Source organism: Rutilus rutilus, assembly GCF_951802725.1.
Source record: "Rutilus rutilus genome assembly, chromosome: 21".
Lineage (NCBI taxonomy): Eukaryota > Metazoa > Chordata > Actinopteri > Cypriniformes > Leuciscidae > Rutilus > Rutilus rutilus.
In genome coordinates this window covers 7,329,315-7,343,472 of record NC_140226.1, presented here as the reverse complement: position 1 = coordinate 7,343,472, position 14,158 = coordinate 7,329,315, and the positions used below count along the sequence as shown (strand labels likewise).

The following is a 14,158-nucleotide window of genomic DNA, read 5'->3' as shown; positions in this document are numbered from 1 at the left end:
TCTCAATATGGTGCTGCTGACATCTTGCGTTGTTTCGGGACCCGCTAACTAGCATACAAAATAAATAACACACACAAATACTAGGTCAAACAGATACATTTTTTATTTAAAACTTTTATAGATGCACCTACGATGTCTACGGTTGGTAAGTTTTGTAAAAGAGCTATGGAGTGCCTTCATTTCTCATGGCCATTTATTTATCTTCCTCCTGCAGGACAGGACATCTGATGCTGTTCTGCACAGGAACTGAGCAGACAAACAGATGCCTGAGCGCTGAGAGGTTAGTGCAGGTCAAACTGTTCTTTCACAGAGAAGACAAGAAAGTGTTTGCTCCATGTACCATTTGTTCAACGCAGCTACTGCCTTGACCAGAAGTCAACTTTGACTATTGTTACGATGCTGCATTTTCTTCTTGGTTTGGTTTGCTTTTTTTCAGTTAGAATGAGAATCAAGGGAAGAAGAGCATTTAGACAACATTTTAAGATGAAGAAGCACTCTTTGGTTTTAAAATGCCATAACAAATGTGCACACCTACAGAAACAGACACTGCTACATTTTAAGTAAAGCATTTCCCATTATGAATTATGATTATGAATTATTGATTCATTGCTCCATTGGGTCGGATTGCTTTCTCACCACAATCGAAATGCTCCAGAGTTCATTTTCGGGCTGAGACAACCTCAAACAGGCAATCTGTGACTGATTATGTTGGTGTGGATCATATATGCACAAATTAACCAAACTAAGGCAGAAAACATGGCAGGTTACGAAACAAATGCTCCAAATGAGCCAGTTGTGAAGATGCCTACGTGTGAATGAAGTAGTGAATCATGTGGTGAACAGCCAAAAAAGACACTACTCATGAGCAAAGGGGGATGGAAATGGCTTGTTAATGAAGACCACACCTGCTCACGGCCACTATGACATAAATAAATAGTAAAAAATGCAGTCATCCAGCCGATTTTTAACAGAATCACAGAATAAATTATATGATTAAGCAACTTAAATTTAGCCAAAAATATACAGAGCAGAGTTGAAAACAAGATGGCACAAACCAGTTCATGGCTATAATTAACGGCATCATTAGGAACCAGTGAATCAGTTTTAAACCAAAATAATAACAACTGAGCCCATAGTTTCCAGACTGGCACAAGTCTCCATGCGCCATTAGACCACAGGGTTACAGAACTTTTTAAAAGGACAAATAAATCTTTCATTCTGAAAGTTACTCATTTTCCTGTCAGGAGCCATATGGAGGTTAACCCAAAATGTGAGGACGGAGTTTGCGAAGAAGGATAACTGGATGACTTCTTAAACTGCTTCCAGTCAGATAACAGGCGGATTATTCATTACAATACAGGGTGTGTTTGGCTTAACACTGTTCTACTTAAAGGACATGGTGCTGGACTGGAATGAACCGAGTAACAATCCTTTGAGTAACAAACCGAGTCCTTTGAGAAGGCAGATCTATTAGTTCCAATCCTTTGCTAGACAGCTCTAATGAAACCAAGAAGTAATACTTATAAGCGGTGAAACAAGTGCAGATATATGGCAGAAACAAATGGTGGCAGTATATGCAGTGAAACACCACAACCCCCTCACATTTTAGTCCAAAAGGGCCCATCTGGAGAGTGCAACAAAAGGCTTGTAGAGTCTGAGGCATGGTGGGATAGTGATGACCCTCAGAATCTAATCCCTCAGGGCAAGTCACACACTCAAACCCAGTCCCGGACGGGAGGAATTACAATCGCCGCTACTTGAGCAGCTAGAGGAGGGGGCGAATCCTCCTGAACACCCTATGGTTTGCCATCTCTCTCTGTAACCTGTGCACCGAAGGCTTTGTTCTCCTGGCACGTCTTAAGGCAATAGAGGCTGAGCTGACATGGATTAGGAGAAAGCTTCTCAAATGACAAATGAATGTCGGCCTCCCATAGCCACAAACATGCTTTCACGATCGCAATCACAATTAGATACCAACATTTCAGTAGTTAGTACCAATACCAGTTAAGTTTCATAGTTCTTCTCAGTACCAATTTCAGTACCATAGCAAAAACTTTTGGAACTACTATTTTTTTTAACTATTTGATGTTTGTTGAAGCTCAGTGGTCACCAACAAGTCCACAAGAGCTTGATCCACTGACTGCCTTATTTTCAAACATAACACAAATAAGTTGCTGAGGCCATTATTAAGGCTACCTGCCGAGAGTCGCGTCTGCAATGCACCGCAAAAAACTGTCTGTTCTTCACTCTGCTTTGAGTCTCTTGGCACAGCATGGGTAACATGGGTTCATTCATTCAATATACGCTGTACTCGGTGCTCCTGCAAAATTGAAGTAGAATGTAATGAAAAGAGAGGGGGGTGTCACAATGAAATCTGAACACAAATGGTCATGGGGATGCATTTGAAATGTGTGTTAATACCAGGTGGAAACAGTAATGCACTTTGATTGACCGCTGTGATCAGATCACTGAAAATGCATCTAATTACCAGCGGTTAAATAAGGTCTAACCTAGAAAGTCCTCATGCAAACAGGCTCCCCTACCAAGACCAGACGTTTGCTCCATTCAAGTGAACTGTTTTGAAGGGTTTCTCAAGCCCGCAGTCAGTCAAGGCAATATAATCAGTCAATATAGTTTGATTTAGACAAAAGACAAGAAAAAGGATTTACAGGGATGAACCTCTGGCTTGTGGCTTTACTCCACATATCCATCACTGAGAACAATAGAGGCTGTCCTAGAAATGCAGCACTTTATTTCAGAGCTTCCTGACCCAGCTGTGTTTACTCTTATGATCAGTGTTGAAAGAACGGCTGCAGAACCAAATGTCAGCTGGATGCACATTGGACAGATCAATCACTTTCTCATTCCCTGCCTCCTTCCCTCACACACACATTACAAAATCTATGACCACAGCATTTTAATATAGTTACCAAGCAAACAAATTCACTTAAGACCGCTTTCATCAAAAAAAGAAAGGAAAAAGATTTAAAAAAAAAACCAATGCATCACCATACACAAAAGGGTTGTTCACACTGAAATAGTTAACACTGGGACCGATTCCGAAATCACCCCCTATGAGAACAAATGATGTCAGTGGACAGTCTGAAGCAAAAAAAGAAAATATGTTTCTTGTCAGACAAACATGACTGTGATTTGGCAGTCTGTCCTTGGATAGCCTGGAAAGATGGTTAGGAGAAAACCGTTGACTGGACTCTAGACAGTGGCTCACTGGCTCCAGGACACATTCAACACCCGTCTTACCTCACCTGCTTTTTATAGCCAGCTCTAAACACATTGGCCACGTGCACAGAGGCTGCCCTTGTGCAAATACTTCTGAACCAAAAATAATCTCCAGAAGACAGATACACATCATCAAAATGACCAAGATTACCCGCTAATGACTCGAAACATAAGAGACTCAAGTTTCACAGAATAACAAAAGCCTTTTCATTTTAACAGGCTTGTTAACAGGACTTAGAGATAGTAAACATTAAAAGCATTCGAAAAGAAATTCATAATGACTGTCCCGCAGAATCTACACCCACCCACTGTACAATAGAGATTTTACAGCACACACCACCTTATATGGGGAAAATGTGTAAAGGGTGGACATGATATATGGTTTTCCAAAGAGCGGTTTGCTTCACAGAATTAGGGCCAGGAACTTTGAGGGCAAGTTGTAAAAATAGGCTTGAAATGTTCCTTAGGGCAGTGAATTGAACTAGTGTTTTAAAACGGCAGCTCAAGATATGTAACATTGAAGACTTCTATAAACTCCACAATTTAAATAGGTATGGGATAGTCCAAATATCACGTGAGAACTGTGACAACACAAGAAAAAGGAGATCTTTCTTCAATTTAGTTCAGTGAGGTCCTAAATCCCATATTAGACCACAGTAACCGCTAACGCACTATTAAGGTTGTAAACTATTATTTTACATTCTCAAATTCATCACCACACCCTTCCACTAGACTAGATCGTCCCATTCCAACAAAGGTGAACTTTAATGATGCTAGCATGTAAGACTGACTGTCCAGTGTCCACCTATTCTGCAATAAAAAAAAGTCACATTCCTCAAGTGGTAAAACAAGAAAGACTATTAAATAAACTAACAAATAAGGTATGTGTACTGCAACCTAGATATGTAACCTAAAGAGAACATGATCAACACACATCTACCATCCAGTTATTTCACAGACAAATACAAATTGCAGTTTGAATATTACAGTTCGCTTATCATTTGCTTCAGAACAGAAGTAGGTCACTACATCATTTAGTACTACCATTTTCTCCATTTATCACTTCATTTGCACATGCAATAGGCATAACACATAATATACAATAACTATTCTCCATGTCATCATTGTTTCCTTAAACAAGAATAATGCAGTATTTTCTTCCACAGAGCAGTGAAGACACAAATAAGGGTTACTGGCTGGTTTTAATCATTTTCAACAACCAACCTATCAGAAAATATTAGTCAACATGGTAACACTTTACAATAAGGTTTATTAGTTAACATTAGTTAACTTGAACTAAGAATGAACAATACTTCTGCAGCATTTATTACTTTTAGTTAATATTAATTTCAAAATTTACTAATACATTATTAAGATCAAAGGTTGTATTTGTTAACATTAGTTAATGCACTGTGAACTAACATGAACAAACAATGAACAACTGTATTTTTATTAACTAATATTACCAAATATTAATAAATAGCCTACAGTAACAATTGTATTGCTCATTGTTAGTTCATGTTGGTTGTTAATAAATTAACTAATGTTAACTAATGAACCTTATTGTAAAGGATTGCCAACAACATAATATAGGCTACATTGAATCAACTGACACATACATTTTCATTCTCTGGAAGTGACATTTTGCTGAGCAAATACAAAATCTAACTTTTACGGACAAGTTTTTTTGCTTTTTAGATTATATTGCTGGTGATTGTCTGTTTACTTATATATATATTAGTTATGTATATACTAATACTATATTTACTAATACATAATACAAAAACAGTTCAATGAAATGTTCAAGAACCGTTTCTGTGTTCACTGCTGTTAAAATGTGCTAATTTTAGACAATATATAAAACATTTAACACTTCATAAACATTTAAACCATGTAACCATACAAGAAAAGGAAATGAAAGAAAATGGAAAAAATCTAGTTTAACGTTAGTTTCTCAAGTTAAACAAAATACCCGCTCGAGATAAAGCCACACGAAAAACAATAACCACTAGAAATTAGATTTAATAAAATAGCCTACTGCAAACAAAGACACGGATAACTTTTACTTACCATTTAAAACACAGCGACTGGATGGGTTTGGAACATATGCGCTTCTACGTGCTATTTTTGAGAGCAACGACTCAAGTTTTAATCCAGTTCTCCTCTGTAAAGATTGAGCACTCAAACTCCAGCTCCTCAACTCTCACTACGCCTCGTGAACAGATTGTCACGCCCCTAAATTTAACAGACAGCACAGTCTACCAATCAGATTGAAGCTGTCGCAAACCTAACTAGTTTCTGTCCTGAAAAGATCCAATCACATTTCAGGAGGCGTGGAGTTCACGATGTTTATCCGAGTAACGCGTGTTTGGTTGCTGGGTTACATTATCAAGGTGATTTAAATGGCTGTTTGGTGACAGGTAGCTACTGACTCCTGTATTAAACTGACTCTTTGTTTTAAAATTTTAGGTTTGTGGCTGTGCAGTTTTATTATATTTTTGAGAGAAGGTTTTGAGGTTACCCAGTGGTGTAAGAACTATTTCAAAATCCTCCTTCAGTTATTGCACATGAAACATAAATTATGTTTGCTCCCATATATCTCACTGTTGATTCACTCACATGGTAACCGCGTCAGTTTTATCACCACAGGGTGGTTTATGAGGAAATTCCTTGTCAATGTCTAATGTAAGTTGCAGATTAAAAAAATATTTTGCTCAGCCAGTATAGGCCTACATGTAAAACTGAATAAAGTTGTCATTTTATCAATTGTTTCTGTAATAAACAGTAGAAGTGAGGACAATCACATAGGTATAATAAACTATACCTCTTATATCCGGAACAATATATAGTTAGATTATTTCAATGCCCTCAAAGAATGAAAGCAGACATGTTTATAAGGTTTTTTAGTCATAATGTGTTCAACTTGTGTCGCTTTTTAGTATAAATCAGATTATCCTGTGCACATAGTACACGCATGTGAATTGACATAATAAAAAGAGCTCAGGTTTTCTCTGCCTCCTCAGTGTTGGCGCTTAGAAAACCTCAAACCACTTTCTATCCAAACAACATCTGAACAGCCACAAAAGTAGAGGTCATTAATTATGTAAAAACATTTCATAATACTGCTCAAATTTAATTAGCATGTTAAAACTGCATCTTCATTTCAGACCTAATCAAAGCTACATTCTATTAATAAAAAAAATGTATAATTTTTTTTTACCCGAATGTGAGGGAGTAGTATTAAAATGATCCTTTATTCTTAGTTGGGAAGTTTGGTGTCTTTAATGAGGATTTTATGAGCAGCACCGGTTCACTTGTTTTAAGTATTGCACTAATTGCTAACAGACAAACCCTTGGGTCTGTGGCTATGATTGGAATAGCATCATTGTTGCAGTATATAATATATTGTGCACATAGTATGCAAACTTTCCGAGTGCAATACCCTTATGACATACCGACAACATAAGCTAGTCAGTCTCTGAATGCCCATGTGGTCTACAATATATTGGTAAGACTAACTGCCAATTAAAAGACCCGCATTAATGAGCACAGGAAAGGACAGATCCTCATTCTCCTGTGGCCAGACATTTTGCGGATGCTGACCACAAGCTTACTGACATGAGATTTTGTGGCATTCAGAGACTGACTGGTTTAAGAAGAGGAGGTGATTCTAACAAAAAAAAACTGTTACAATATGAAGCTAAGTGGATTATATGGATTGTGTATATCCTAAGGGATTTAATGAAGAACTTCAATATTCATGTATCTTATGAATTACATCTTCTTGTTAATCCTAAATACAGTTATTGTTCTCTAAAACTATCTATTTATATTTATATTGTGAGATATAACTTTTGTATATATATTTTTATGGGTTTATATTTATTGATAAACTTTTTGATTTAGTATGTTGACACTTTTTTCCTTCTCTCACTTTTTTTTTTCCAGGTAGCATGCTGTACAATATTTTGTTTGGATTATTTGTTATAGTCTGGCTTGGTTGATCATGTGATCTGTGTAACCATGTGATTCCTTAAATTAAGATGGCTCCTGCACTAAGCATACCGGCGTGATGACTCCGATCTTCAACCAGATGGAACTGGATATTATATTCTGAATGTTCTGATCCAATCTGACTTCTGACCTATAATGCTGCCTGAATCATAATCATACACTGTTCGCTCGTTGGCCGGAGGAGAACTGCCCTCCCGACTGAGCCTGGTTTCTCCCAAGGTTTTTTCTCCATTCTGTCACCTGATGGAGTTTTGGTTCCTTGCCACTGTCGCCTTTGGCTTTTGGCTTGCTTAGTTGGGGATACTTAATATTCAACAATAATACTGATCTGCCTGCATTGATACCATAATATGAGAATTGAACTGAGCTGGACGACGACATCACAGTTTTCTCCAGAGATATATATATCTCGGCTATATATAGGCTATATAAATTAACTAAATTAAAAAGTTTTTTTTTTACAACAGAAATGAACCATCACTGAACTTACTAAAGGACTATGACGCTATTTTCTTCTAAATCTGCTGTATAGCAGAAACAAACTTTGTTGCATTATTTTCCTTTTATCTCTGTAAAGCTGCTTTAAACAATCTGTATTGTAAAAATCACTATATAAATAAAGGTTGACTTGTTCGACTTCATGCAGCGCTGCGCAGACTGATCGGTGGATGACTTGAAGCAGTGCATGCTGGTTAAAAATCATGTCCGAGTTGAGAGAGCGGCGACGCCACGTGACTGTGACGTGTGCCATCAAAGTACCGCGAGAGCGATTCGAGAGCAGCTGGAGGACTCAGCCAGCACAGCTTCTCCAGAGCGGGTCACAAGCTCTGATGACAACACAGCTGTTCCACGATTGGCCAGCTCTATTGCATGACAACGATCACGTGTGTTTCGTGTTTATTCTCACACCTTCAGTTCCACTAATGCTCCAAATCTGTTTTTGTTTTTTTTATAACAGTAAAATCTCTTTTCATGTAGTCGCGATGTTATATTGTGTCATGTTTATCCAAATAAAATTAATAAAAAAAACGTAGACCCCACTTCATTGATAGTATAGGCTTATGTTGAACTTTATTCTTGAACAAATAGATGCTGTATTAAGCAGTACATAAAGTATTGAATGGAAATTTCTCCGAAACATCTGTGTATTTAGCAAATATTGCATTTATTTTACTTCAGCTGTGGTAAAGTATGCAAACATAGTGCAACGGTCACTACGGGTGTCCGACTTCACGTCTCCGTTTTCAGCTCCTCCCGCAACTCTCGCCGATCGGTTACATCCAGCTGCAGCCGATGTCCAACACACCAATTGTAAGCTTGTCATTGACAAAGGTCACGTGAGACCGAAATGTTTGCCCTTTTTTCAGTAAAATATTGTTTTTATCTTTCATTTGAAAGATAAAAATTTCATTTATCTTTCACACTTTCTCTTTGGTAGGGTGTGGACTCTCTTGATGTGTTTTACTATTTGGAATTTTTTGTCTATGCATCTCATTTGGACTAGCTTGACGGCGTGGTGAGTTCCTGACTATTCTCCTATATCAAGGGGGTCACAGATTTTGTGGAGGACTAGTTCTGTGCCATCAGTTCCCCTGGAATAAGGACATGCTAAAGATATGTTTTTAGAGTGGGCTCGACAACCACCTCCTGCAGTCCATGCCTATCGGGAACTCCAGTTGCTCTCTTCTCCAGTACATGGAGTATGCTTTGTGGCTGGCTAGATCCCCTTAATTATATAGGTGGTCTATGAGAACGTCTACTCCACCACCATCATCATCATGCCCATTCCCCTCATTTCATGTCAAATCCTCCAGAAAACACCCCAAGCCTAGAGGTAACGCCAGCCTCCAGAACATACCCTGAGTCTGAGCGAGAGCCCGCCAACAACCCCAAGCCGAAGCCCACCATTGACCCTGAGCGAGAGCCTGCAGAATAGTCTATCTCAGAGAGAGAGATTACCACAGAGTCCCTCATGGAGCCAGAGTCTGCTGCCATGTCCGTCCCAGAACTGATAGGAGAGGAATTGCTTATAGACTTGTGGACTACAGAACTAGTCCCCACACTAGTACGCCTTTCTGATCCACTGGTTCTGCCCATTTCCCTGGCTCTGCCTCTTGTCAGCCATCCAGATCCAGCATTAGGGGCTTTCGGACCAGAGGAACCTTTTCATAGTTCCTAGAACTATTGCCGGAAGTACCCAGATTTTAGCATGTTCGCACCACATGAAATAGGAACGATTTTAGTTCAAGGAGCTCCTTTTGGAGGAACTAATTTAGCTCAAACTAACTCTATGAACATGGAAAACAGTGATAAATGGGCTCTTAACCTTTACGCTATAAGGAGAAAATCCAACTTTGAAGGGACCAAGCAAAACATGATTATGTATTTCTGCTCAGCTAGCAACACTGGACATCAACCACACGGCATACGCTAATACCTTTTCATTACTGTCTACGTTCTATATACAAGTACAACAGTTCTATCTAATAACGTATTAGACAGGGCTGTTGGACAGATCGTAAACTAATGAACATGGAGAATGTAAGCACTGTGATCTCAGGCTCTGGCGTTCTCAGCGCCATCAAAATTAAAGTCACAACAACAAGCATGGCTTACGTCACTTCAGAGTTCCTACTGCCAGTGCGAATGCAACCAGGAAAACATTCCTAAGGGAACCATTCGTTCTCGGGGAACCACCCTGGTGGCTAATCCCTAGAACTAAGCTCCTAGAACTACCCGGTGCAAAAGCCCCTATTATGATCACGGTCTCTGGGCCACCCACAACCACCGTGGTCAGCAGAATACAGGCCTCAGAGTTTGGATACTTTGGCTCTGCCCTTCAACTAATCGGCTCCACCATGTCCTGTCATCCCTCCGGCTCCACCGGGGTCCCTCATGTTACCATCTCTGCCCTGGTTCCTCCTCCCTCTGGCTCTGCTGTGGACTTCCGGGTCTGCAGCTGCACCTATTCCCTCCACTCCTTCGGCTCCACTGTTGTCTTCACTCCCACCGGCTCTGCCTCACTTTTTCTAAGCTTCCAGCTTCCCCTGGGATCCTCCGGCTCCACCTTGGCCCTCCAGCCCAGTGCAGTCACCCTGGTTCTTCAGGTCTCTGGTTCCTTATTGGTCTCCAGCTTCGCTGGCTCCGTCCTGGTCTGCAATTCCTAAGGCTCCGCTGTGGCTTATCATCAGCTGTCAGAACATCCCATTTTGCCAGTTCCATTGAGGCTTCCTCTGCTCAACCCTGGGTCAAACGTGTCAGTCAAGTCAAGTAACCTTCATTTATATAGTGCTTTTAACAATACAGATTGTTTCAAAGCAGCTTTACAGTGATAATGGGAAATTAATGGAATAGAGATTGTTTTGGCTTTACAACAGCTCTAGAATAAAGTTATTGTCCAGTTTAAGTAAGCTTTTGATTGATTCACTTCCGTTGCAAAAATCATTAGTTATTAACTTAGTGCTTACACGACACCGTTTAACCTGAAAACAAAAAACTTTAAATGCGTTCTGTCCATTCACCTGCACGACAACATTGCTTGGCGGCTCGAGAACACAAACTTGAAGAAATAGTCAGTAACCCAGTTAACCTGGACGTCCTAATTGTAACAAGGCACTTATAAACCATTTAAATGAAATGTGCCTAAAGGTTAAGTTGTAAGGTTAGGTAGTATACAGTAAACAGTTAGACATCCACAACTAATATTTAAGTTCTACTTTAGGCGAACTATTCATAGATAAACAAAATCAAGAGTATGTACAATTCTTTCTTCTTTTAAATCAGTTTTTGAGGTTAGGTTAATGATCAATGGAATATTTCCCTTTTGAAATAAAAGCATCTGCAGTCATTTTTATTATTATTAATCCAAATATGGCTTTCATGCTTCACACATTTAGTTGTTAATTCTATTACAATGTGACTTAAATCTTACAGTTGACAATAGAGTACATCAAACAATATGTCTGTCCTTTGCAGATTAATTTAGGGATATTTCTTGACTGTGTTCCAACCCTCGAAAATGTGACTCCCACTGCTTTCGCAAGGAAAAGCAATTTCTCATGTGCTGAAGAGTAAACCGAGTCTGGAGATACGGTCTTTAGAATGACAGAGAAACAGGATCTATTCCTCCCAAACAAGCAGCACGATCAGAGTCAGTATGGCAAATGTTCATGTAATCGAACTGTTATTTGTGATGGAGGAGGGTTTCTCATTTCCGCTGGTGTCCTCTAAGTGTGAGTGTAGGACAGAAAGGTGGAAGACTAGATTATGTATGCATGAGCTGATGGGACATTCTCCCTTTGTCTTCCCCCGATCAATAAAATAGCCAGCATAGAGACCTGGTCATCACACCCACATATACCTCTGAAGTGTGTGCAGGGTCTGTGTGTGTCTAAAGATGTGTTACACCCCCTGATGTCAGTCATTCTCATTCAATTCTCACGTTCAGATTGGTGTGAGCTGGTTCATTGCTCATGCAGTGTTTATGCAAGAAGGATTCCCAAAGGAGAGAGAGAGAGAGAGAGAGAGAGAGAGAGAGAGAGAGAGAGAGAGAGAGAGAGAGAGAGAGAGAGAGAGAGAGAGAGAGAGAGAGAGAGAGAGAGAGAGAGAGAGAGAGAGAGAGAGAGAGAGAGAGAGAGAGAGAGAGAGAGAGAGAGAGAGAGAGATGGAAGAAAGATCTGAATAAATCACAGTTTAGATTTCATGAAACTAGATTTTCAACTGAATTGAAACACAAAAATATATTTTATGAGCAGGCAAAAAGAGAGGAGGTTTTAAATTATCAACATGATCAAAACAAAAAAACATGTTGTACACAATCTTATACATGCATAATCATGTTTACTTGATTATCCATACATCACTTTTTATAAAAATCGTGTTAAAATGTGTCTCAAATGTGATCCATCAGGCTTTTGAGGAACGTTTATTTGTACATTTCTCAATAATTGCATTATTTGCCTCCCACAATAAAAACTACTGAGATTTGATCATAAAACAAAGCATTTAAATTGGGAGATTGAAAGTGACTGATATTTATATGCATTTTATGCAATTAGTCTAATATACTGTTCTAAAGATCACACTGAAGTACATTATAAGTACCATATAAATATCAGCAACTGCAACACATTTCTGCTCAATTTGGGCCTCTGAATAAAATTAAGATTGTTTTCCCTCTCAAGTATAAGCTCATCATAATATATATACATTTCTTTTAAAATAATTTTTTCTAAAGGTTAACTAAACCGTTCCATTAAAAAAAAAATATATATATTTCATGTGTTTACACAGTGAAAAATGGCTTGATCTAAAAACGTACGCTTAAATGCTTGAACTTAGTTTTGTAGACAAAATATAAATAGTTAACATATTCATTTAAATTTCAATACTGCTGGAAGAGCACCCTAGGATTCACCTCATGAAGCTTAAACTCTTTTGTGGGACTTTTTTTCGGATCATTGAGGCCCAAAATTACAGAATTTGCTGTCTTTTCTAAAACAACTTTTTGCTGATAATTGTTTTTTTGTGTTATTATCGGGCATCATGGTGTGCAAATATTTTCCTCAATACATTATTATATATATGATATACATTGTCCTTAATATTATATTTGATTATTATCATTAAACCTCTATAAATTTCCATTTTATCTTGCACATTTAACACAAATATTAACATCGTTTGCATAGCTGCGTCTCTGTTGCATGTTTTGGAAGTGAACAGGGTGGGAAAGATAACACAAGTGCAGGTCATGAATGAACAATTTAGAGAAATCACATGGAAATATTAGATATTACCCCTCCCTGTCTGCCTCATATAGGAACTGTCCTTTTGTTTCCTAAGTTCCAACATGAAATAGGCCTAATTCAGCTTGCATTAAAAAGGAAGAGAACACTTCTCATTAAATGTGATCTTTCTAACTGTGGTTAAATGAAAGAGAGTGCAGGGTTCATTTGTATTAAGCTTCTTTACTTCACACTACAAACTTTTGTGGAAAATATTCGCGCGAAAATGAGCATTTATTCGGAGTTCTGAAGCCGGTCATATGCCAGGTCACAGATTTCCGTACAAAGATCCGGTCCCGGGACCACAAGGAGATCAAACAGGAAAATGTTTAGTTTCCTTATTTCACGCTTTAATGAATCCATATCCAGGCCCTTGTTAAACGAGGATGAAGCTCAAAGCTCAATCTCTAATCTGAGCGCTTGTTTGGCTCGCGGTGTGAGGGAGGGCACAGGGGAGCACAGATGCTTGCCGTCATTAATAAGCATGATCATGAATAATTCATCTCCATAAGTGAGTGAATACTGATGGACCAGATTGGAGTAACCACATGGGAGGTTTAAAGAGATTTAAAGTCACGAGAATCTTGCTGTCCAAATGTTGGGCTTTACTTGTTGATGCTCCACTCTCAAATCACATGTTGAGTAAAACTAAATTAGAGTAAATTAAGTTAATCTACTGGATACTTCTCATTGGACAATTTCTGTCTTCACTTACTTTGTTTTTGTCAAATTTAGTTAATTGTGTTTAATGTGAAGTAAATATTGTGTAACATGTTCATCACATTTTGCAATTGTGTGAATATCTTATGCATATTGTCATTCAATTATATGATGTATGCAAAAGTGCTTCATTTGTACAAATTCAATGGTAACACTTTACAATAAGGTTCATTAGTTAACATTAGCTAATGTATTAACTAACATGAACTAACAATGAACATTTGTTACAGTAGGCTATTTATTAATCTTTGTTAATGTTAGTTAATAAAAATCCATCTGTTCATTGTTTGTTCACAGTGCATTAACTAATGTTAACAAATACAACCTTTGATATTAATAACGTATTAGTAAATGTTGAAATTAATATTAACTAATAAATGCTGAAATATTGCTCCTTC

At 38.3% G+C, this 14,158-nt stretch overlaps 1 protein-coding gene across 2 annotated transcripts in view; it reads right to left on the bottom strand.

Annotated features, from left to right (window-relative positions):
- Nucleotides 1–14,158, bottom strand: part of tiam2a (TIAM Rac1 associated GEF 2a) — a 111,740-nt gene that overhangs the window by 89,213 nt on the left and 8,369 nt on the right. The window contains exon 1 of one of the 2 annotated variants that reach the window (XM_084393895.1): nt 5,311–5,447. The exons of the other annotated variant lie outside the window; for it this stretch is intronic. The gene's annotated coding sequence lies outside the window, so the exon portion shown is untranslated. Of the gene's footprint in view, nt 1–5,310; nt 5,448–14,158 lie in introns of those variants that run through there. 2 annotated transcript variants of the gene reach the window in all.